This window comes from Ixodes scapularis, unplaced genomic scaffold (assembly GCF_016920785.2).
Source record: "Ixodes scapularis isolate PalLabHiFi unplaced genomic scaffold, ASM1692078v2 PGA_scaffold9__187_contigs__length_104089568, whole genome shotgun sequence".
NCBI lineage: Eukaryota > Metazoa > Arthropoda > Arachnida > Ixodida > Ixodidae > Ixodes > Ixodes scapularis.
In genome coordinates, this window is record NW_024609884.1 from 55,196,083 (window position 1) to 55,219,075 (window position 22,993).

Genomic DNA, 22,993 nt, shown 5'->3' on the forward strand with positions numbered 1-22,993 from the left:
TTTAATACACAAATCGGCCGTGCATGAATGTAATTTGGGTTGTTTAGGATGCTTAGGGCTGGTAAAACTAATCTCTGCAGATTTTAATGCAATGCCTGGAGTTTTTTTACCACCACAACTAATTTCCTTGCAGCAATTTTTTTTTTTTTTTATGATTCTAAGCTTGATATTTGAAAATTTATAGTCCCGTAAAGTCATTTAACGCATATTTAGCCTTTGTTTTAGGGAAGTTGCAGCTGCAGCTGGCAAGCATGGAAGAAAACAATGATGCCTGAAAGCAAGAAATCATCTTTGATGAATGAAATAAAAACATGTGATTATTTACCTGTTCTGCCCGTCCCTATGTTTATTCTTTGTTTTATTTAGTTTTAGGTCCAATTGCAACTTTTTACAGTTTCGGATATCATGACACTAGTAGTTGTCCCAATGTGAGTTACATTGGAAAGCTCTAGCCACAAGCTATTAAACTTGAAATAAAATGACGTTTGCACGCATTGTGTCCATACCATGCAACTGTCAATGGCGGTGGCGAGTGAGCTGCCAATAATAGCTAAAACCAGCTAAACTGGCTTCTGGCCACACCTTCAGCTGCAACCAATTGCAGTTTGTCTCGGCTGGGACCAGCATAGCTGGTTTCTGGCAAAATTACTAGTTGGGCCCAGCTGCATTTCTAACTGGTTGGGAATTTCACCATAATCCAGGTGAGCTGCTTGGTCCCAACAAGCATATTTACTCTTGGGAAGTATAACTTATTTACTTCATCAAATAAACATAAAATTAATAAGACCACATTGTATTTAATGTTTTAAAAAGTTTAATTCAAGATGAGCTTTCCTCGGGGTATTTCAAAAGACTGGTGTGCTTTTCTCCAGACCCGCAAAAAAGTGGGCGAGCTCTTCTCCGGTGAGCATTTCTCCAGTGAGGTTTTCTTCGTGATGTTCTTCATGGGGGAGATGGAAAAAAAAAAAAAGTATGGTAAGTTTCTCGGCTCTACGCTTCTGATTTTCACCTGTAGTTTCCATGCGTTGCACCAACCTCATAAAAATGCCTCCTCCCACTCACTGTGCAACCTAAATAATCCAGTTCATTGACCTCGGGAGCGATCCTGATGTGGTACCAGACAAGCTCTGCCTTCAAAAAAAAAAAAGAAAGAAGCAAGGCTCTCCTGCCGTCATCAGGGTCAGCAAGAAACAGACTAGTAACCTGACATGACGATTTTCATTAATGTTACACTACGCTGTTGAAGGGGAAAAAATATTACCAAGTACATAAACGGACTTTGGACCCCATTTTCGGCAATCGCCAGTTCAGGAGCTTCTGGTACGGAAATACATTAAGCATGTGTTCAAACGAGCGCGGGCACACCCTCGACCAAGGAAGCTAGGTCCTGCTGGCTCCACTGGGGTGCAGTGGAACTCCCCAAAAGTACCTTTGTGCCTAGTGTGGCTTATCTGTTTTCCCCAAAGCTCGTCCTAAGACGCTTGTTCCATCCTGGAAATCCTCAAACCCTGTTTTCTGATGGGTTGCTCTAGTTATTTCCCAATGGTGATAATGGCGAATTCACAACGAAAACGTGCACCATAATTGAGCGTTCTGGCAAGTTTTAGCAAATGTGCTGCAAGACAAAAAGAAACTATCGGCGGCATGCACACTTCACCTGCAGATGCTCTCCTCGCACCGCTAAGGATAGAGAGTCGATTTCGAGAGCTTGATTTTATAGCACATTTTGAAGATTTGCATCTTTGGCGTCCCGGATACGTGCGAGGGAAGGAATCAGCGGTTTTTTTAACAATCTGTTTGGGACACGTGTGTCACAAAAAATTAATTTTAGGCGCAAAAAAAATATTTTTAGAGCAATATTGACGGCGCGAGACGCGATTTAGTCCGTAGTCACCTCGTTTTTACTTGTTTTCTCTCTCGGCACTTCGGGCGCATGGAGGTGAGGTGGATCGGCCTCGCCTTCACTTTGAAGGGGAAAGACCGAATGAACATCTTGTTGAGCGAATGACCATTCCGTGACGTCATGGACGTTGCGCGCAGAATTTATATCTCTCTTGACGTCAATATTGCTCTAAAAATTTTTTTTTTCGGCGTAAAATTTATTTTTTTTGACACGCGTCTCCCAACCAGACTGTTTAAGAAAGAAACAGTGTTTTTTCTTTGCAACGTAGTAACTTAAGGGAACGTTTATCGAATTTCGCTTTAATTTAAAAGTTATAGGCATATTAAAATTACAAAAAAAAAAGAAGCAAAAAATAACCTTTTTTATGACGTCCTTGGTCGCTTGAGTGGCCGTGAACTAGGGGAGGGGTAGTGAGCTCAGCGAGCGCTTACGGCTGCCGCACTCCGTGTCAACGGCTCGAGAGGGCGCCACTAAAGCATGTTCTGGATAGGCTGTATGAAGCTGACAGCCAGTGCGGCTCGCATTGCATTTGCTGCGCGATTAAACTCTAATTCGGCATGACACTTTATTGGCCACAAATGACAGCAAACACGGGGTAAAGATCAGTTCAGAACGAGAGAAACTTTGCACTGCCATACCGCCAAACGGCCAAACCGCAAGCCTAACCTGCTCGCTTCGGCCTTCCGAACGCGCGGAACCGGTCGGATCCCTAAGCCCATATACGACCGCAGCGCCGCCGCGTACATCCGGGACCTTTCTACCTTTCTGAAATCATAAAACCTGCTGCAGTTGGCTCAAGGGCAATGTGTAGTTCGAAATGTACTACGCCTGCAGTGTCCAGTAGTTGCTGCAGCTGGATGCGGTCACGCATTAAGGCCCGTTCACACTCTCGCGACCGAGTAAGACCAACCTTGAAAAAAAAAGGTTTGAACGGACCTTTAACAAGCCCTTAAAAAACAACCTTAAAAAAAAAAAAAAAAAAACGGACAGGAGGACACATTAAGGCGGGCCTACTTAGGGCTATCTGTTTTGTGGTAGGTGGGTTTACTCAGCTATGTACATAGAACGAAATATGAAATGAAGTGATGCCTCTTGAGCACGGTTGAAGAAATATATTTAGAATTTTAGATGATGTCTCTGGCCGCTCTTCCCGCGGGGAGCGAGCGACCAGATTGTATTCAGAGCTAGCCTCGAACCAGGGTAGTTAGTTCCGCGCCGCCACGAAGGGCGCAGAGGTATGAGCATCGTGGGTATGAGGTCCCTCCTCGACGGCCACGGTGTCGGCGGCGTAGCGTGCTCGCCTTTTTCGCGGTGTGGTGGTGGTGTGCGGCCAGTGGCTGGCATCGTGTTTTGCTTTGGTGCTGTGTCGATCACAGGTACCACCATCGTGCACGGAGGTGAGCCTTAACCCGAAAAAGAAGGAAGAGAACATAGATTTACGGACTCTGGCGACTTGGTGGCGGCGTGGCCAACGTTACTGGATCGGAGAAGTTGACAAGCTCCGAGAAAAATGTGACGCGCTGCCATTTTCTGCCGCTTCCAGCGCTCGTGTCCAAGCCCACCCGAACCGTTCAGTTTGACTGGCCTCGGTAGCCGTGGATGCGCCGTGAAACATCGTTTTTGTGTGGGTTCAGAAAGTGTATTACCAAGGACTGTTGCCAGTGTGATAATGTCCGGATTGAGACAACATATCCTGGGACTTTTGATGAAACACATTTTGGGCTGGGATAAATGAATTTTGATTGGGATTTTACTAATAGCATATCGCTCAGTGGGCCAAAAGAAAGAAGGTTGAAAGTCAAAAGTCTGACGAACATTTGAAAACACACCGGACTAGGGAGCCTTTATGTGCGCTTTGCGCACATGAAGGCACCCTACACCGGACAATTTCGTACCTCCTTCCCTTCGAAAGCCCCTCTGCCTTTTCACTGTGATATATCCGATCGCGGTACTCAAAGCGCGTCATCCGACCCAAACGCAGGTCACACTGCACCGGACCTCACTTATTCCCTTCACCCCCAGTTGACCTTGCGGTGGAAGCTATGCGCTTGCAGGACCAATCAGCCGCCTTCTTTTAGCCACTTGACCTCATTATCTGCGCGTGGGTATGCGCGAGGGAGCGTGACCACGTGGCAAAAGTGTGGCTGGCCCAACGGGCACGTAGCTTCCACAGCACCGTCAACTTCGAAGTGAACGGGGTGGGGAAAGCAACTTTTGTCGGAATTTCGAGCGACGGGCTAATCTTGTAGGGGGAGAATGGCTGTGTCCGGGTACAGAAACGAGGGTCCGAGCAAGAGGATAAGCACAGATGTCGCTGTTCTCCTCCCAGAAGATTATAAAAGATTAACCTGTCCCTCGAAGTTCTTACAAAAGCAGCTTCCCTCTCCTCCTTTTACATGGTGTTCAAAAGTATGCATTCGGCACCAAGGCAAGCAACTTGGAGAAATGGCTGCGTCTATCGTTCGTGGTTTCCGGCACATAGACCGTTGTGTTGTGGTCGTGTGCGGACTAAAATACCGCGAACTTCCCTCTTCTGGTGCTCTGTGTTTGTGTACTAAAGGGCAACTCCGCTTAATTTCAAAAATTTTGAGATAGTGGCTGATTTTGCTTTTTGAAGCACTCAAAAACAATCCCCAATCCTTTGTTTCGCGAAAAATAAAATATTTTTCGTGTAATTTTACTCTAGCTATGATCACAAACCGAAACCGAAACGGTGGCAAAGCCGGACAACATTGTATATTCGGCATCACCAAGCATGTACACCCACGTGATATACAAGGAGAAGGAGGAGCTCCCCTCTTATCCGGATCCTCCTTTGTGCCTCCTGGATTAGCACAGGCGTCGCAATTCTCCTCCCAGAAGATTATAGAAGATTAACCTGTCACTCAAAATTCTTACAAAAGCAGCGGTCCGGCCGAGCGCGTCACTCACGTCTCTCACGGCGCTGGCGCCACCCGTGCTCTCCCCGGGAAAGAAAACAAAATTGAAAAAAAAAAAAAAAGAAGCTGTACATGCTTGATGACGTCACGGACGTGCCGGGAGAAGGAATTTGGAGGAAGCGGAAATGCAGCCGGGCAGTGTTGTCTGGCCCGCACGTCTCATCCAAAACCAGCGGATTCGTGCTTGTCAAACTTGGACAGCGATTTTAATCAACTTCTAGGCGGAATTCCGTCGTAATATTTGCCATGGGGTTTTTGTAGATGATAACAAAGAGAACTGTATAGTTTTGCACTACTGGAAAAGAAGCGGAGCGTAAACTGCTGGGGGCATCATACCAAAGCCGCATTTGAGGAAAGAATGGAGTTTTGAAGTCTTAGTCACTTGAAAGAATCGGGCTGTTCTCGTATTTGTATTCGGCGACGTCGAGACCTGCTACTGGTGAAAACAACTGAGTTCTTCCTTTCGTGTGTTCTTTACGTGTGTGACAACCTCGCTCCCTTGCGTGTGCGTGACATTTCGGAGACGTGTGGCTAAGCGGTAAGAATTACAAGACATCACTTCCGATCAGCTGATCAGCGCGGATTCGTGTGTGTATATTTGGAGATTTACGTGTGAACGTGCGATATATATTAGAAGCGTTATTTTGCAGTACCTGCTACAGCTTCGCGGCAACAGTGTACGAATTGTGAGACACCCTCGTTGGCTATGTGAAATGAATTCATTTGCGTAAGCGTATTCATGCTCCCTGTGCCTGACAGCAACATGCTTATTGGCGTGTTTATAAGCGCGCGTTAATTTAAATTCGCTTTATGTTAACTGCGATTTTCTTAACGCTGCAGTTGTCCATAAATGATAATGCTGTTTTATTGATCTCGTGACGTTTCTGCGATCTATTTCGAGCCAAAATAAATACATTTTAGCTACCCTGAGAATGCGACACAGGAAGGCTGGGGTGCAAACACTACTTTTGAAAACTGCAGTGCCTCTTCGTTGTGACGCAAATGCTCTTCTACGCGAGATACATCAATGGAGAAATGACTGAGAAGGTGGCAGTAGCAAACAAGAAAGCTCGGGTCCTGTGATAGCCAACTACAGGTTTTTCAGTCTTGGTGTTTTGCATTCTGCTCGCGATTTTTTTCATGCAAAAAAAAAAATATAAATAAATAAATAAACGTTGCACAGTATTCATCTGCACGTATAGCCTCGCCGAAGATTTGTTGTGGTAACAAATGAAAAGCAGAAAACGCATTTTGTTCGTTTTCTTGTGACAAATATGTGAGAGCGTTTATCGAGAACCTGATATGGCGCTGACAGCGCACGCGAGCCCCCGCCTGTGGATGCTGGTCATAGACGATTATGAGAGACATTAATTATGACATAAATCCCGTTATACTTCGATATTACACGAACATAAACTCGCACTCGAAAGCCAGACGCAAAGCTAGGTAGGTACCCATGCTGCTATCCGATGAATTATAGAGTAAAACTCGAAGAAATCATTAGCGTGCATAATTACAATTGTGACTGTAGCAGAATCTACTTGCAGAGTCCATTTCTTGAAAAGAAGTGTGCAAGGGCCGCCGACCGCCTGATTTCGGAAAGAAAAGCCAGTATCCGGTTTAAAAGTGTAACCTCCCTGTTCCTTTTTTTTTTTTTCTTTTTTTTATGGGAGATTGGATAATTGCAATTTAAGCAAGTGTTTAGGCCAGCTGGTTCAATACAGACACGCTAACCCATGAGCGCGGGAAAAGCGGGACGGACAACACAAAGCTGGAGCTTTGATTTGTCCGTCCTGTTTCCCCCCCCCCCCCCGCTCCTGTGGTACCGCGGTCGTGAGTTAATTGTTGAAATGAAAGCATTGTCTAGGATGGCGCAGCCGCCGCCTCTCGATTAAAAGGTTTCAGCCGCAATCGTCTACCCAGTCACCCAACTGACTTGTGCAGGGAGCGTGTCGCCAAAACGGACACAAATCACGTCACACCGAGTCGCCGTGGCGCAAGGCCGTAATAGTGAAGTCTCCGCGTCATCTAAATGAGGCCAATGCGTCATCCACGTCATCGAAATGAGGCACAGCTTCGGCCGAAAACTAAGGCAGCACTTCCGTCCGACACCCTCGCCCTGCGTTGACCTCCATTCGGTGACGTCATGATACAAACCTTGGGAGGCCTGTTCTCTTTCCCCGATGATGCTGCGGCTGCAGTGGTCGAGGCCTCTGTCATTGCGACTGATCATGCGGGTAACGCTAAAACCTTCGGCGTTTACAAAAGAGGGGCGAGATACGTGAAACTTGTTAAAAAAAAAGATAGGAAAGATGTTTTTTTTTGTCCTTTCCTTTTTTTTTTTTTTTGTATTCCTCATGGTTTAATTAGTGTTCATCCGCGTATCATAAGTTACAAGCATAGGGTTCCGTGTTTTCAGATATAAAAAAAAAATCTGAAAAATACTATAGCTGGTAAAATTTTCGTCAATTCGGATTAATCCGAAAATTTTAAAATGTAGTCCCTATGGAAAATTAAAAAAAAATGGTATTTCAAAAGAATCTAGGTAGGAGGGAGCACGCAGCGAAGCCACCGGTACCGGTCTACAAACCACAGGGCTCCCTATGGTTTGAAGACCGGTGGCACCGCTGACTTACATGGCTTGCTACTTGGCCTTCGTTTGCGAACCATTTTTATTTGACCATTTTTATTTGAAGAAATTGTCGTAATTTCAAAGTAATTAGCTGAAACATTCAGCCTAGCAAAGCAATAGAAATGTCTGAGTGAAAGCAAGGAAGGCTAATGTGTAGAGCCCGCTCAACTTTGCAGGTGACTTGCCCTGAATGCAAGTTGCAACTTAAGGGCAATGCATCACGTGACGGAGCATATAAGTTCGTGTTTATCCTCTACGACCAAGGAGGAATCAGCTATCCACGACCTAAGCTTTCTGGCTGTGCAAACTCGTCTGCAGATATTCGTCGTTGTGGACGGATTTGCAAGGTCCTCTGGAGCGCTATGCTTCCACTCCTTATGGACTGCCCGCTAATGTGGTGTACTAACTGCAGAGACCCGTACCACAGCGAAGAGCGCTGCGAGCTCTTCTTCAGGAAGCTGCTCAGACCTCTATTGGCAAACTGGGCTGGTGACCTAAACAGCTCTCTAGAGGAGAATAATAATAATAATCAATCAATCAATCAATGTTTATTAGTGTGTCCAGGAACAACCTCACGGTTTTGGTGCTGGCACACTTATAACTACAAATTCACAAAAACACAAGAAACGCAATTTTATACAAGACCTAACAAATGCAGAAGGGAAACAAAGATAGGAATTCTGCTGCTGAGAATCATCTGTTCGAAGGAAAGTTAAAGCGGGAAAAGTTAATGCGAAGCAGTGAGACATCAGCAACGCACACATATTGGAAAAACAATAAATTTCACACAGTCGAATATTCAGCACTTTTCACTCCTGCTCAAGCATGAACACGTTAACAATAAATTGATTGAAAGCCGAATAGCACGAGTCAGATATATCAAGTACTTCCGAGTGACGATTATAACATTCAGCCAACCTGAGGATTGGGACTAGCTGATTAAAAGCTCGAGAGGTATAAAAAGATGATTGAAGACGTGTACGTACGCGTGGAACTCTAAGACTTACTTGAGACAAGAGGTATGGTGAATCAATTAGGCCGTGCGTGACCTTAAACAGAAACAACAAATCAGCTTTCTCCCGATGCCGGTGCAGGCTGAGAAATTTAAAAAGTTTTAGCGCCATCTTCATAATTCTTACCAGGTACATCCTCTCTAAGATAGCGATGCTTCATGATAGAAATAAACTTCTTTTGAACTCGCTCAATCCCCACAGAATTGGTTTGGGAAATTCCATTCCACACAACTGAGGCGTACTCCAGCTGTGACCTTACTAATGAAAAGTACAACGTGAGAAATGCAGGCGCGTTTTCAAACTCTTTCGTAACACGACATGCGGCACCCAAAGTGCGGAGAGACGAGATGACCACCCTGGTTACATGGCCATCGAACCTCAAACTTGAGTCAAAGGTGACACCGAGATTTTTCATTTCATCGACACGAGACAGAATTTCGCCGTGGATATTATATAAACCAGAAGTATTATCCGTCTTACGAGAAAAAGTCATGACCTTTGTTTTAGAACGGTTTAAACAAAGATAATTATCTAAGCACCACTGGAAAAAGGAACAATGCGTCTTCCTGAGGCTTAGTACAATCCTGTGGCGTCACTATTTCCTTGTAGATTTTTATATCATCCGCGTATTGAAGAAACATAGAATTTGAAATAACACGGGAAACATCATTTACAAAAATTGAAAACAAAAGGGGACCCTGGGCCGATCCCTGAGGAACACCAGAGCATGTCTTGTACAACGAAGATGACGAATTGTTGACACGTACGTATGTGTTTCTGTTGCACAAATAACTCTTAAGCCACTCAAATAATGAGCCACACACACCGTAGGTGGAAAGCTTGGACAATAGCATCATATGATTAACAACATCAAAAGCCTTACTCAGGTCAAAGTAAATAACGTCTAGCTGACCCCTGTTACAGACCACCCGAGCTGCGGTCGACATAAAAGTTACAAGATTAGTGGTTGTTGATCTGCCAGAGATGAAGCCGTGTTGATTATGAATTATTACGTTGCGAAACTTAAAAAACAGGAATTTATGAACTACCATTTCGAAAAGCTTAGAAAATGAAGAAAGAAGGGAAATAGGCCGGTAGTTAAGAACATCACCATTATTTCCCGACTTCAAGACCGGAACCACAACGGCGGTTTTCCACATTATGGGAAATATTCCAGACTTTAAAGAGTTATTAAATATTGTGGTTAGTAAGGGTGTGAACAGTTCATGAAAAGATTTGACAATTGCTGTGGGTATTCCGTCATGACCAGAAGATAATGTGCCTTTCATTTTCTTAATACAAAGCTCGACACATTCTTCGTTGACATGAATGCTATTCATCATTTCGCTGAACTCAGACGGGTTGAGCGACGCGGTGCATGTGGAGTCCGTACTATCCTTGTAAACTGAGCTAAAATAATCAGCAAACAACTCGGCCACGCCCCTCCTATGTCGCCCGATATCCAAAGGAGTGTCGGACCTAATATTCTTTCGACATCGCGATCTAGCGTATCTCCAGAATTTCTTCCGATTTTAAACCAAATCCGATTCTACTTGAGCACGGTAGGTTTTGCGATCACGCTTTAAAAGCTTCTTACACTGTTTTTGACAACTCTTGAATTCTGCTTCCCCACTCAGGAAGACCGCTTTTCTTAAACTTTTTATGAAATAAGTTTTTCTATTTCAGCAGCATTCTTAATTCACGAGAAAACCAGCTAGGAAAAGAAGATCTATTCTGAGCTCTCAGCGGGATGTAGGTATCCATAGCCTCCTGTACAATCCTCGTGAACAGAAAAACTTGCTCATTGACATCAGTGGATTCAAAAACATTCAACAGCCGAGAGGTGGTGGTACATTCCGACGTAGTCCCCTGCCGAGAAGTTATACGACGCTTGCGGCGGAGAGGCATCAGAGTGACCGTGAGTTTGTGGGCAACCTGGCGATTCCAAGCGGTTGGCCCAGGCTGCCCCTCCGACAATCCTAAGTGGTCATCTTGACCACGAGGGGGGGCCAAGGGCAACTGGCCACGCGAGCGGCGCTGCGCCGCTGATAAAAGGCCGTCGCAGCGGATGCGCGGGGGCTGTTGGGATCGCGGCGCAGGCGACAGCGCTCCTTAAATGTTTACGTGTTGTTGCACCGGTGTGGCTGTGTCATTCTCCGAGACGGATAGCAAGCAGCAAGGGAAATCCCACAAGTTGGATAATTAAAAATAGAGATCACTACATCAAGCGCGGGGTGGTACATATCCTCAGGAACCATTGACATATCACTCCGAGTCACACGTACACTGTCCGTATTTGAAAAACGTAAATCTAAAGCATTACCTTGCTTATTAAGAACATTGCTGAGCTGCTTCAGATCCAAAAAAGAAAAGAAGTCTGAAAGATGGTTGCATTTTTGCTTACAATAAAAGTTGTCAGTCGAAACGTTTAGATCAGTCCAGTTGATGCCTGGGGCATTAAAGTTTCCCAAAATAATAAGTTTGCACCCTTATAACTCGTTGAGTTGTTCTAAGCCAACGAGGCAACGCTGAAAATCATCAGGCGGCGTTTGTGGGGGGAGATAGAACAGGCCAATAAGAATACGTTCTTTCTTTGCATACTCAATTTCGGCGAACAAGCTCTCAGGAAAGTTTTCTAAATCTTGACGCCTCCTTGAGCTGTAACGCCTGTCGACCGCGATCAACACACCGCCTCCCGCTCCAGCTCCTTGAGACAAGTCACGGTCGCGCCGGTACACAACAAAACCAGGCGGAAAGTAATCAGACGACCCGATGTTAGGATATAACCAAGTTTCCGTTAGACAAAAGATTGAGTAATTAGACACTGTAACGTTAGAAAAAAAGTAATCGGCTTTTGTGCGTAAGCCGCGGACGTTTTGACAGAATAAATCTACGTCAAGCATCACTTGTCACTAGTCGTGGAAGGTCCCTCTGAAGCGTGGAGCATGTCTCTCCGAAGGGTTCCTCTGAAAGGTTTAAAAAGGCAGGATTTTGGCCACACAGCTGGATCAACAAGTTTCTCAAATAATAATAATAACAATAATAATTTTTATTATTCTTTTTTTACAATACAGAAAATCGGGTCTGTCAAAGCCTAGAGGCTGTTAAGAATGGAACCTTCGGCGACCTTCTTCCGAGTTTCAACGCTGCGGAAACGAGTCAAGACGAGTCCGGGACCGTCGCCCGCTTGTCGGGGCCTGCGCGAAACGAGTCCCGACGAGTCCGGGACCGTCGCCTGCGTGACGGGGCCTGCGGCAACAAGTCTCAACGCGCCCGTGACGTTAGCGGGACGTGTGTGTGTGCGTGGTGGTTGGTGCGCTCGGGAAAGGGAGAGAGGCATGGCCTAACTGCGGAGAACTTTGGCTACGTCGCACTGGACGGCGGACTTTGCTGCGTCGCACTTGACGGCGGGTTGCTGCATCGCACTGGCTGCCCTGGCGGGGAGTGAGGGAGAAACGGACCCTATATAAGGCGGAGCGCGAGGCTGCTCCGTTGTTCTCTCGGATTTGACGACTGTATCGCTACCATGTAATTAAACCGTTCGTTACGTTACCAAGTCTCCCACCTCCACTGAACCCCTGGGTTCTTCACTTCGGGGAATGGACGTCGTCTCGAGCCAGGAAGCCTCCGGACGTGCGGCCTAAACCCCGCCTCGAACAAGGCTTGTACGACGTGGCCCGGCAGCCGCTAATAGTTATTTATACAACGCTGCCATTTGCGTTGAAAAACAAACAAAACACGAAAAAAAAAAAAAAAACAATACATCAATGACAAGTTCACTTACTTTGGAAAATACATAAAAATAAAGAAAAAAAATGATTTCTTGTTTTCTCATCATCAGAACCAAATAGTTGACATACAAAATATTGTCACGGGTAGTGACCAATAAACAATAATAAACAGAAAGAAATAAACGTTTAATGTGGCGAACTTGTGCCAAAACAAAAGGGGTACAAAAGATAATAACAGAGCGTCGCGGGCGTCGAAGTCGGCGTAGCAGCGGAGTCGAACGCTGGGGCGAAACTGACCGCAGATCAGCACGCGGAGTCCCTTATGTACGAGCGTTGGGTTCTGGAACAATCGGCCTAGATTGTTCGGCAACTGGAACATTCAGAACTCGATCTGACGAGAATGTTCTCGAACTCACGAGAACACAATGAAAGAACAAATAAAAGAGCATTCCACTGACTGGAATCGAACCCAGACTTTCTGCACGACAGTCAAGCACGGTAACCACTCCGCCACGCGCGCGGTCGCTCGCTGACGAGCGTGGCAATATCACGCCCACCTAAAAAACAGGAACGTTTTCTTTCTATAAGAACCAAACAATAAAACGAAAACTTTTAACCATAAGCATTTAGAACAAAACAATTCTGCCTCGCAATACAACAGATTTAGACTACACAGATAAGGTGAAGTAATTTATAAAGAGAACATCTGTGTATATAAAAATGTTTACATCTGATTTTGCAAACACCATGTTCTAAATTTGTTTTTAACCTCTTTTAAACAGTCTACACTAATGAGTTATTCTGGTATCTTATTGAATATATAAGGGACATAAAAGCTTCTCATTTTTTTTCCGTAATGCGTGTTTATTCTTGGCAAATAATATCTGTCTATATTTCTGAGAGGCCTTTTCTGTACCGGATGTTTGTATTCTGTTCTAGAGAAGTAATTTGTTATTATAGCTATATTTAAATAAAGTACTCAACGGCATTATATTAAATGCTTAAAGTTTGTTGATGAGGTCTAAGTGTTGAACCTGCGTACCATGTGCAATATTGTTTACTATCCTATATATTAGTTTATCTACGGTTCGTAATCTGTTATATGAGCTGGATTCATAAATCGAAACGCCATATCTCAGTATAGACTCTCCTAAGGCGCAATAAATATTTTTCTTTACTTGAGCACATGCTGAAGTACCAATGCGATACATAAATGATTAGACAGTTCTTAATATTTTTTAATGCAGTCAATGTGACATTCCCAAGTCATGTGTTCATCGAAATTTAGTACAAGATATTTTGTGCTAGCCTCATATTTCAATTCAGTATCCTGCACCCCTTTGTTTCCAGGAAGGAATAGAGAACGATTCAATAAAACACGCTTGTGGGGATTTCTAAAGAACAGTAATTCTGTCATTTTTGAACTTACAAATATATGATTTTCAGTAAACCAATTCGATAATCTATTAATGTCGCTTTGGAATATTGTCACTGCCACTTCATAGTTGTTATGGGGAAAAATTAAAGCCGTATCATCTGCATACTGAAATAGCGTTGACTGAAATTTTAGGTTTCCCAAGTCGTTTACGAAAATATTAAATAGCAAGAGGGGCAATGAAAACCCTTGAGGTATTCCATAATTTATATGTACTTCCTTGCTAATATTTTGTTTTATTTTAACACATTGCATTTTCTATTTTAAAAATAATCTAAAAAAAAAAAATTGTCCTCTAAAACCGAACATGTACAACTTCTCAAGCAGTTTTGAATGACCTATTGTGTCAAAAGCTTTCGATAAATGTACAAAAGTGCTAAACAAATTTTATTATGATCTAGAGCTTCATTAGCAATATCAGTGAAATCTTATGAGCAGCATCGATGTACTTTTTTCTTTTCTAAAGCCGCACTGCGATTTATTAATTAAATCACATTTATTACAAAAGGAATTCATTATATTGGCAATGTATTTTTTCATAATATGAGAAATCACTGGCATAATAAATAACGAGGAGGGAGAAAAGAGGGGGGGGGGGGGGGGTGTAGCGGCGGGCTACCGCACCAGGTGCCGCTGACCCTCGTGACGCCACTGGGCTGGCGTTTGCTGGCATTTTACAGGCATTTTTCCAGCGGCAGTCTCGAACGAAGCATTTACAGCGCGCGTCCCTGGTTTTGAGAGGGTACGTCAGTGTTGCCCGACTGCGCTGGGCTGTGGGCTTTCTAGTCAGTGGGCTGTGGCAGCCTGCGTAGGCGCACTTCCGGACGCTGGTGGAGGCTTAATTGCCGCGTTCTATTTTTATTTTGTGTTCTATGGTGAATAGAATTTCTCGGGGCTTTTAAGAATGAATTGTACTATTTTTGGGAACAAAAAGAAAGAAATCTTTTTTGGTCAGTCCGTGCCCGACAAAAAAAAAATGCAATTGGAATATTTGTTTCATTTTATGTTGATCTTTGTTACGGCACCGTACACCCAGCCGTGTCAATCTATTCTTAGCCGTCGAAAATATTGGACCACACATGGAAGTGCCATTTGACCTATTGGAGCATGTCTTGTAGCAGGCAAAATGTTGTTTTGGAGCAGGTAGTGGCCCTTTTGGAGCAGGGTCCGGCATATGTTGGCATATTACTTGAAAATGAAATAATGCTGCATTGCTATATAAAGCCAATCTCTATTATTGGATCACAACGCCTGTCGCCTTTTTACGACAGGATATATAAAATTCAACAAAGTAAACACACAAAAAAACATTTCTTTTAAAATAAAGTTTATCTGCCCGTCAAATAAAAAAATATAATTAAATATGTCACACTGAGTTTTGATGGTACGTAGGATATTTAGTTTTCTCAGCCTGCACTTCTTTTAAGGTGTCTGCAGCAGCATCTAACGACTCTCACTCTTGTGGAATGTTTTAATTCAGATTAGAGTTATCTTTCGGGCAGCAGCTTCAAATAGTGCGGTATCTGATATTCGCTTCAAAAATTCCGATTCATTTTCAATGTGCTGGCGAAGACTCCAATCGCAGACGGCAGCGCCGAATCTCCCCTAACGGGCATTGGATTTCTCAAAACAATACGCACTCCGTCGTCATGGCAACCGCTTGGTTATGGGGGAGGGTGTGAGAAGTGTGGTCCCTCCTCTCTCTCACCCTCGGCGACAAAAGGATGCAAGTTCGTTCGGTGTTCGGAGCAGCCTCCGAACTCCAAACAAATTTGCATCCTATTGTCGCTGATGTTGAGAGAAGAGGGAACTGTTCCCATTGCCGCCGTCTTGTTCTTCTACAATACAATGTAATCTTAAAAAAAAAAAAAAAAGTGTGTTTACCTTTTTTTGCGAATGTCCGACGCTTCCGAAACGATTGCACTTGACTGCGTCGCTCGATTGAGATCGGCTTGGACCAGTGCATGTTCAGTGACAGCCAGTTCTCATAAAATCGTCAATCAATGAATGCAAAGTGCGCCCAGCCGCTGCTGTTTCGCGGCTTAAGATGGGCGCACATCGCCAGTCTGAGCAACAGTCCAAACTTCTTTTGCAAGTTCTCTTTTTATTAGGCGCGCTCTTTATACAGAGGAAAAACGTTCACTGCACGGCACAACGAAGTAACATTATCTACACGAAACTACTATTCAAGAATTCACAGACCTGCAATCAGCAGTAGTTAGCGACAGTGATTCGATCGCCACGGTCTCTCGCAGGTTCCTTCTGCAGCGCCAGCTGCTCCACGCACGTGCTACCCAGCTGCGGTGCTCTAACACCGATACCGCCCACACCGCTCATTTTAAGATAAATGTGCTGTCCCTTGTGACCTTCTACAATATCTCTACCATAAAGAAACATGCACCAGCAAGATTTCGGCAATCCGAAACTGTATAACCAAAAGTATAGCAGCCCGTCTTTACCTTTCGTCACTCGATCGGGAACCAAAAGAACTTGGCAGAGCTGTTGCCACTGTAATTAGAGCACCAGTGACTCGAGTAATAGACAAGGTTTCGTTTGCTCGGTGTACTGGTAGAAGAAATAGACCGATAACCAATACGTCAACGCCACTGCCCGCTGCCGCAAACGAAAACCACCACCGCACCGCTGGCACAGGCGACGTCGAGCAGCCGACGAATCCGCGAGCGCGGCAGCGGACGCGCAACTGTTCTCAACGGTCAAAATACAACTTTAGCTAACCAAAATATTTGTTTGATCTTACCAGGATAATTTTTGAAATTTGTAAGCCGGCGTAAACCGGAAGAACTTAATAGACTACCAACGTATAAGAGATGGCGCTTAAATAGCTGACCGGAAGTCGCTCGAAGTATCCGTCGGTTGGCGAAGTCACGATCGGATCACGGCGAGTTAACCCGTTGAGTGCGCTCCTTGGCATGCACCAATGCGCTGCAGAGAAGCGACACCCGCGGAGCAGACACCGCAGTAGCTCGAGTCGCGCAGTGCTTTGCGCTCCGAAAAGGACGGTGAGGCTTCACCAGCAATACATCCAGAGTTTGGTGCAATTCAACTATACTTCGTTTCAGCTTCGGTGCGAGCGCAGCCGAAGCTACAAGTGCGCGCATGGAGCCCGTAACGGTGCCCATACTGCACGAGCCCAAGCGCGAGTCAGGAATGCACAGAGCATTGGGCTCGCGCTAGCTTTGACTTCACTGGTAGCTAGCGCACGGGAACAATGTGGGCCAACCTAACCATCCACAAACTCCGCCTTTTTTTTTTTTTTTTTTTTTTAATAGGCTGCTTAGTGGCACGGCCAGTGTCAGTTAGGGTGCCTTCATGTGCGCTTTGCTTAGGGTGGAGACATCTGGCCATTTTGTCCCACACTTTTATTTTTCTTTTTTGTTCAGAAGCGCGTGAAAGAGCGTGCCCCCGCACGCGTTTCTGGCGCTGACTGTGCTATGGCGACATTTTGTTTTCGTCGATTTCTTTGTATTTTACCCGTGAGCGCGTGCTGTCGGCATCGGGTACTACAAAGGGTGGCATCACCCTTAACAGCAGAACATTGAGGGACCCTAGTGTCAGTAGGATGGTTCTTCGCTTAGCCTCTACGGCTTTGGTCTCAGTGTTGCTAACGTTGTTCCTTTCAATGATGATGCTGATAATGCGCCCTCGCAGTTTCGGTTTGCGCAACAGTCGCGGCGGGGGAAATACCGCGGTACCGCCAGGCGCTCTGATAAGACTTCAATTTTTATTTTATTATCGCTCCATCTCATCTTGGCGCAGGCATGGCGCAATTCTTCGGTAAAATGATAATTTGGCGCTACATGTAGCAGGATTGCGTCCTTGGCGTTTATTTGCTTGTCGGGGTAAGAAAGAATGAGTAGACCTCAAAGCAAGCTGCCTCGAGGTCTACCCACTGTCCTTCAATCCGAGCCAGTCAGAGCTCGGCGTCATTCGGATGTCACTGCAACTCCTGCAAAAGAAGCAGACCAATTCTTGCGCTCCGCATACATTTGTCGCGTAAAGGGGTGTCCAAACAGGACACTACAGAACGCACGACTCCGACAAATCGTGAAAATTGAAGCGGGCGCGAAGCGGGCGCGTCCGCTTCAATTTTCACGATTTGTCGGAGTCGTGCGTTCTGTAGTGTCCTGTTTGGACACCCCTCGTATACACGTTTTACACAATGTTTTTTTTTTTTCTTTTTTTTTCTTTTCTTTAGGTTAGCCATATAAAATATAGCTAATCTGAAATGCACCTACATATGTCTTAATTCACTGCGTAAAAAAGGAAATTAAGAATGCTTCGCAAAAAGCCGCGCTTTTTCTTCTTTTTTTTTTTTTTTACGCTTGTTGAGGCAATAACCACTACATTACTAACATAGAAAATCGGATATTTTCAGAGGCGGGGAAGGCTGCTGCATTAGAGCACTGCACGGTCCTGTGCTAGCCCCAAGGCCCGCGCCCGGCCGGGCCCGCGGGCTGGGCTCGGGCTTGAACAAAGAATGTTTCGGGCGGTGCCTGGGCAGTCGTGTGCCGCATATTCCCGATTGTTGATAGCAAAGGGTGTGCGCTTATTGATCTTTTGGGTTCAATGAAAACAAACAAGCGGAGTGTAAAATCACTACGGCGCCGTCCAAAAAAAAAAAAAAAAAGCGTTTTGCATTTGTAAAGCTTTCAAGTGGATAAAAAAAAAAAAAAAAAAAAAAAAAAAAAAAAAAAACCTACGGACTCCACCAGCATAGTGGGAGAGTGCGCGCTTTATGCTTATGGCGAATTCGGGTGGTCAATCGTCGGCAACTTATTTTGCCGGAAAACCGGCAATAGCGTTCGCGTGGTCAGTTTCCGGCCTGCGCGCACAGTTCGGGTGGTGGTTCTCCGGTAAGCACCGGCAACTTTGCGGCGCTTTTTCCGCCCGAGCTCCGAACGGCCGGGCGAGTAGGCGCCAGGCTGTATCCGGTGTCGTCACTTCCGAAATGAGAGAGAAGGTCAGTGAGAAAAAAATGAACGAAAGAACGAAACTGATCTGAAGTAACTTTAGCAGCCGCTACGAAAGTCAATCCAAGTCGTTGGGACATAAGTGACGGCGGTGACAGGCTCTCGCTAGCGGTGTCGCGCGGGCAAGAGGCGAAGTAAGCTGCCACCGTCTGGAGTTTCGTAATCGGGTGGTGAGGGTCACGTGGTGTGCCGCCGGCGCGTTTCTGGTTGCCAGTTCCGCCGGCTCGGTCTCGCCGGCGACTGACCACCCGAATTCGCCATTAGACAGTTTTTAGGTTAAAGCCTGCAAACGTTTTGTCGGGCTTGGGCCGGGCTCAGGCTCATATTTGAAAAACATTTGGTCGGGCTCGGGGATTGCTCGGACTTGTCTAAATCCTCTGTCGGGCCCGGACCGTCTCTTTACCGGGCAGGGTCGGGCTGGGCCTAGAAATTCCGGTCCGTGCAGTGCTCTATGCTGCACGGCTTTAGCGAGCTGAAACATTTATGTTGTAGTTGTTAAAAGGTTCGTGCAGTTATTTAAACTTTTAATAGATTTTTTGTACATGCATACACATACTATTATTATTATTATTGCTACTTTTGTTATCACTACACCAATATACACAAAACGCTAACACTGGATAATAAAATAAAAAAAAATTCCCGCCATAGTTTTTTTTTTTTTTTTTTTGGTTTGGGGTGGGGGGGGGGGGGGGCATTTTGTTGCATATTGGTAGACCTCGTTCCTCGGACCATGAGCTGTTTAAATATCAGTTGAAATAAAAAAGAAAATGATCAGTATTATTTCAAAGCTGTGCGGAGCGCAAGTTGGTCTGGACAGGCGCCACAGTAGCCTGCCCATGGAAACTGGCTAGGAATCACATTCTGCGAGCCCCGACAGATCGCGGCGGTGTGCATATTTCGAGATGCTTGGCAAGTTGGACGCATAACAACGGAGGCCGCATTGGATTGGCTGGTTACAGGCATTGGATTGGCTGGTTCGGCGCCGCGCAGTGGGGGATGGCGGGAGTTTCTCTGGGGCTCGTGTTAACCCAAACGGCCCACTGTTCTGCTGCGGATGGCTCGCTACACAATACTAACCCACCTAGGGCCACCCGTACACGCCGCCTCGCGGCGCCCCGCCGGCGGCCCGAGTACGCCCTAGCCCCGTTGACCCTCCTGCACCTCGGTTGCTAGGTGTTACGTCACGCCGTCGCTCTCTATAACCAGCCAATCCTGTGCGACCCCCGTCCTCCATGCACACGCAAAGTGGGACACCGATTGGCCCTCTCCTCCCCCCTCATCAACTCTCACAATGCCTACACACACACACACCTCAGATCCGCTTGCTCCAGGGAGGAGGGTTTTGGGAATGTTCACCCCGCACGAAAAGTGCTGAGAGGCTGCGTTCACCATGCTCTGTTATATAACCGCTGCGCGAAGTGCGAACGCATTTCTTCGAGAATCAGCGTGGCGGCAGCAGCGATTTCTGCCCATTCTTTTTAATTATTTATGTTTTTAATTGTGACCCCTTGAGGTAGAATCAAAGCAATCCAGAAGTTTTTGTCCAATCTAAGGCTGGTTTTGAAAACAAAATGTCCTGCAGTTTGGTGGCGTTGTGGATCTGTGTACATAATTGGAGGGTGATTAAATAAAACCATTAGCTCAGTAAAGGTGTTGTCTGTGCCGGTTTCTTTTTCTAACGCTGTCAAATTTTGTTTCTCTTTCTGCCCCAGTCTCGGATTAAATTCATCATGGTAAATTTCCACCAGCTCGCCTGAGCACCGACTAAATTTTCAGAAATTAACACCACCATTCGATAAAACGTTGTTCCACCGAAAGTCGTAGGCCGAGCTCCAGTCCGACAGACATACTTTCGTCCTCTATGTTTTATCAAATATCCAAGTACGACGATTCGCTGGGACAGGCGAAGCAGCACGAAAGTGTCGGAGGTAGTTGCAACCGGCGCGCCCGAAAGTGGACTCCCGTCCCGAAACGAAACTGCGCTCTCGACTACTTCAAGAACGAATTCAGTTTCCGCTTCTAGTAATGAACTAGATATACCAACATAGTCGAATGCGCTGACTGAGTGCTTCCCAGACGGCCGCTGCGGCGACAATGTACCGGAAAAACAAAACCAATTAACATTTGATCAGCAGTGACAAGAAATGTAAAGTTGGATTAAAATAAAGGAGTATACTTTTATGCCATTTTATTTCGCAAAGCTTCGAACAGAACAGTTATTTCGCATTAAAGTAAGGAGAGTACCAAGATGGCGACATCCACATTCACTTCAGAAATGTTTAGTATTGGCCTTGTCCAGTAGAATTATAAAGCCGATAGTTGTTTACAACAACCAGAATCAATATCTTTCATAATATTTTCTGAAAGATTCGAAAACAATAAATAATCAAATTCTTAAAACCCATTTGTAATCTAGTACCGGTCCGAAAAGAGAATGAAGTACAGTGCTAGGAGTTTAAGAGAAAACAGCGTCAGACTGAAGGGGCGCTAATGAATAAACCAGAATATGTTAACTTCGTTCAAATACACAATAAAATGTTTACACAAATTAACAGCGCACAGAGATATTACAAAAAAAGTTGAGATAACCGCGTTTATTTTATTATAACACTTTCAGCGCGTTAGAAAATAGTCTAAAGCGTTCCGTCTTGAGGGCAGCAAAATATTAGAGAAGTGGTTTATCCCTGAACGATGAACTGCCCGTAGCGCTCCATACGAGAATGAACTGTACTGATATCTCCTAGGGATATTAACCTAAATTTGAGGACGTTTGGGTAGTGCCGCGACTTTGGCGTGCTTATAGGGGAAATAGAGGAAGCTTTGGGTACTTCACGGCAGAGTGCTAGGTACAAAACTTACGCGACTACGAAGGAACCTAACCTGCGAGCCGTTCTGAAAACGCCTTAATAGAAGTACGTTCTCACTTTCGTTGTTTTCATGGAAAGATTAAAAAAAAACTGAAAGGACGATAGAAGCGAACTGATCCTGATGTAACCGCTAGAGATGACTGTTCAACTGGCGGTAAAAACCAAAATGAAGGAAAGAAAAGTGAGGTGCAATCGCAAACAATATGAAAGACCCATTCGACGAGGCAGTTTCGGACCTGCTGTACTGAATTCGCTTTGACCAGGCCCGCAGTGACTCGAGTAGAAAAATAAACCTTTTTTTTTTATTTTTTTCTATTACTTCTGGAAAAAAAAAATGTGGCACTGAACAAAGTGTGCTTAGCACCGCGCATATACTGCCTAAACGAATGTGTCCTTCATATTGTGGGAGACTACATTAATTGCGAACTAGCCAAACACAAAAACGAAGTTTCGTTAACCCCACCCTCAACAACCACAAGGCATGGCTGCAAGCACGAGGGGCTAGTTTTGACGACTATAATAATCTCGCTGCACGAGTGCCCGTGGCATGGACAAATGCAGGGAGCTCGCGCTTGAACCTTTGACGATTAAAGAGAAAAGTAGTAAAAACTATTGAGTCACACAGCCTTCCCTTATAGTGGCGAATGTATGCATCTCCACGCGCCCTTTCCGTTGCAACTCCCTAGCTCGCCACTAAAAAAAAAAGGAGCGGCAAAAAATAAAAACTTCTCGCGAACTAAGACACGCTAACAGTCAGTGCTTTAAAGTATAAATCCCCCCTACAATACTTTACACTACTACTTTAATATAAATACAAACCCTAACGACCGTACATTGTTCTCAGGATGGCGGAGATGGCCATCATAAGTTGTCTGTTTTATAAACTCGTACAATTTATAATACATATATAACAGCCAATTTGTGAGATGCAATGTTTCATATTACAGTGGAAAGTGAAACAACGCGACACGAATTATTGCAAATTATTTGGAAGAGATAGGAGTCATCAGTGATGTCGCCGCAATTTGGAAGAGATAGGAGTCATCAGTGATGTCGCCGCAATTCTGATACTTCTCCAGAGCCACTGGCTCACCAAGGCCAATATATTCCGTGGACGTCTTGCTGAATTCGTCATTACTGAAGACAATGAGATAGCTCGTGCTTGAGCGCAGGATTCATTGATTGCGTTGTGAAGATGAAAAATGCAGCGACTCCCTAAAGGATCTCTCAATGAACATGCCATCCTTCTGCAGCACCGTGAATGTGGACTTGAGACCCGCGCTAAGTTTATACAGCGCGGAGAGCACCAAGAGTACCGGACTTTAAAATCTAATTTCCCGAGCGTTTTAGTGGCTTCTCAGGGGTTCTCGCTACCCAACAAATGTGAACCAACCTGTAGATTTTTCTCGAGATAGGGAAACTGAAAACATGAACACAAAGAGCGCTGTTATCCTGGCCAGTGCCCTGACACACTACTAC

At 45.1% G+C, this 22,993-nt stretch overlaps 1 long non-coding RNA gene across 3 annotated transcripts in view; it reads right to left on the minus strand.

Moving 5' to 3' along the window:
• Window positions 1-813: 813 nt before the first annotated feature.
• The window catches only part of LOC115310196, a 46,095-nt gene continuing 23,915 nt past the window's right edge, over window positions 814-22,993 (minus strand). For 2 of the 3 annotated variants that reach the window (XR_006076856.1, XR_003916812.4), the window contains 2 exons: window positions 1,036-1,131; window positions 814-940 (listed from right to left, as the gene is read on the minus strand). This is a non-coding gene — a long non-coding RNA (uncharacterized LOC115310196). The remainder of the gene's footprint in view (window positions 941-1,035; window positions 1,132-22,993) is intronic. The other variant, XR_003916813.4, reaches the window with a different exon arrangement.